Source organism: Mus caroli, chromosome 12 (genome assembly GCF_900094665.2).
Source record: "Mus caroli chromosome 12, CAROLI_EIJ_v1.1, whole genome shotgun sequence".
Lineage (NCBI taxonomy): Eukaryota > Metazoa > Chordata > Mammalia > Rodentia > Muridae > Mus > Mus caroli.
The window spans coordinates 23,018,811-23,022,005 of NC_034581.1; the positions used below are offsets into that span (position 1 = coordinate 23,018,811).

General features: G+C 45.2%; 1 pseudogene; it reads right to left on the reverse strand.

The window, feature by feature from the left end:
- Positions 1-1,917: 1,917 nt before the first annotated feature.
- On the reverse strand, positions 1,918-2,841 carry LOC110307164 (annotated as a pseudogene).
- Positions 2,842-3,195: the final 354 nt, after the last annotated feature.

Below are 3,195 nucleotides of genomic sequence, written 5' to 3' on the forward strand. Positions count from 1 at the left end.
TTTTTGGCCCTGGCGTTCCCCTGTACTGGGGCATATAAAGTTTGTGTGTCCAATGGGCCTCTCTTTCCAGTGATGGCCGAGTGTAACACAGACAACGGAAATTTTCACTAGCACCAAAAATACAAACAGCCCTCTGAATTCAGTGTATGCCATTCTCTAGAAATGGGCTATGATTCTTATACCACCACATCTCTGCTTATCTTTGGAGGTTTTGGAAGGAGGCTTGGATGACTGTTATAACTCATGTCAGTTTTGAGTTGGTTTAGATTGAGTTTTCCCCTCACTCTAGGTCACATTTTTCTGCCTGCTTTTGGATGCTATCCATTCTAAATGTTACCTTGTTAGGTAACAGATATTGCTTTTTTCTGTAACAATTTCTCAGCTTGGTGTATTTTGGGCTCATTAGAAGAGATGGATCCATCTGAATGTTGCATTTAAGATTTGTTAGATGGTACTAGTAGTTTACCAAGAGTTAACTGCTCCCAACCCCATGCTGAGGCAAGCCTCTTGTAGTATTCTAGCAGATCCTAAATGGATCCTACAGTCTTTTGGTTTAGTCAGAGGTGCTGTCTTAGTTCTGTGTACATGCTGGATTCTGTTGTCTCTAATATTCAGAATTTTCCTTTTTCTGGCAGAACCAGACTGCTCTCTCTGTCTTGAGGAGCCCTTATGTGGGTTCTGAATAACTCTTGCTTTTTCTGGTTTTTCTTTCACAAGCTCCAGCTGCCTTGGTCTTGTCTAGTTATTGCAGAATGTCAATCTCCTGGAAAGCTTATTATCTTCGTGTCTTGCAAGTAATATGCTTGTCTGAAATTCTAGTAATATTTGTCAACTGCTTGTGATTAAGGGGTATGGCAGTACAATGGCATGAAACTATTTCTTACATTTTAAGAAACTGGAACTTACTCTGGACCTCACAGCCAGAGTTAATAATATACCTTGTGATCACTTAAGACTTAAGACTGTCATCCTACTGTGTGCTCACCCTGTTTGTTTACATGGCCTTTAAGAGAGCAATGCAAAAATCAACCTTATTTGCCTTGCATTTTCCATGAAATCAACTAAATCTAATAAATAGCTGCAATCCCCAGTTACATTCTCTTCTGTGCCCCAGACCTTGAGCAATGCATGTGTGTTACAATAATCATTTGCTGGAACTAGCAAATAGAGGTTGAAAGCAGTCTTACAAAATAAATCCACAACACAATTGTTGAATGCAACGTAAGGACATTGCTTGACAAACAGTGATGTTTGTAATACTGTTTGTTGTCTGGGTTGGCCAGGGTCAGTTGGAGCAAACGACTTAATCCCTTGTAAAATTATTCAAGATTTCTGGAAAGTGTCCCTTGTTCCTTCCCTGTGATGTGTTTTATGGTATTCCATAAAGACAGAGCAAAGCCCTTTGTTAGGGACAGACAAACTCAAATACACATAGACGGAGGGACCAAGTCATGCTTTCAGCTAAGCATAGATTCAGACGCGTACAGACAGAGAGGATGGAAGGCATAGGGGAAGTGAAGGAGGGAGTTCATATCTGGGCTTACTCTTGATGAAATGACACCAAGGGCAAGTGCTTGGATTTCTTTCTGGCATGTTATCATTGATTTGGAGTTTATTACTAATGCATTCAAGCCAACTGCAAAAGGGATGAAGAAAGCCTTCCCATAGTGTCTCACTTTTATGACTACAACTCTCTTCTTTCATATCTTTACATGGGACACCTAGATGACCCTGTCTAACCTCCATTTATCCTGTCCACTCTCTATAGTCTTGCTACAGTGCATCCGTGTAGAACACCTTTGATCCTTCCCAGGTCAAACAAACCTATTAGAGCAGCTGTCAGGTAGATTCTTCCAGGCTGATTAAATTTTACTTTTTTTTTCTTTCAGCTTTTAGGAACTTTATTTTCCTCCCACCTTTTTCCCTTTGCTCAGGCGTCTGCACAGCAGCTCAGGACCACTCAGTGGTGGCTCCAACCCACTCGGTGGCCTGTGCCGTGGGAGCTGCTGATCAATCCTTAGTGGCTAGCTGCGCACTCCAGTCTTCCGTGGGGAACTGCTGGATGGGCACAGAGGGAACCTGCATACCCTCAGACCAGTCGGCCACCTCAGGCTGAGCAGCAGTGAACTCAGGAGCTGGTGTGGTCCATTCACCCAGGAATTCCTTCTTGGTCACAGCCTTCTCAGCAACAGCCTGCTCCTCCTTCCCAATCTCCTCTGGATCTCGGTAGAAGTAAAGATCAGGCATGACCTCCCATGGGTGCTCACGGGAGATCGTACCTCGCATGCAGAGTACTTCCCTGGCCAGCATCCACCACATCAGATCCACTGAGTGAGCTCCCTTGTTGTTGCATGGGATGGCAATGTCCACATAGCTCAGGGGAGATTCTGTGTTACACAGAGCAATGGTGGGCAGGTTGATATAAGAGGCCTCTGTGAGTGGCTGATGGTCAGCCCTGGGATTGGTCACCACTAGAAGCCGTGGCTCCCTGAAGGCTGCTTATAGATCTGGTAAATGAAGGTCCCAGGCGTGAAGCGGCCAGCAATTGGAGTGGCTCCTTGTGGCAGCAGCAAACTTCAGCACAGCTCTCTGGCCAGTGTTCCTGGAGGAGATGACGCTGACGTCAGCAGAGTTCTCAATGGCAACAATAGCTCAGTCTGTGAGCAACAGCTTCTCCCAAGTCCTCTCCAGATTTATGATGTAGATACCACAGCTTTTCCTTCTGTAGATGTACTGCTGCATCTGAAAGTCAAGGTTGGTGCCACCTAAGTGGGTTCCGGCAGCAAGGAATTTGAGGACGTCTTCCTCCTTCATCCGCAGGACGTCAAGGGCTCCGGACATTGTATAAGTTTCCCTTTAAGTTACTATGGGAATCAAGAACAACGCCGTATGGACCCATCCCCGGGTAGCGCGGAAAGCTAGGTTTTACTTTTGAAAAGAAACTTTCCAAGCTGAGAGTGTAATTCACTTGGTAGAATGCTTGTCTAGCATGGAGAAAAATCCCTGGGTATCGCTCCCCAATGCTGCACAAAACAGCTACTGTGCTGCATGCCTGTAACCCCAGTACCCGGAGGTGGAAGCAGGAGGATCAGAAGTTTAAGGTGTGAGCAAAAACTTGGCAAAAGAAGCTGTGTCTGGCTATGCACAAAAAACCTCCTAGAAGATGTCTGTCTGCAGAGACCGGCACACTGATTA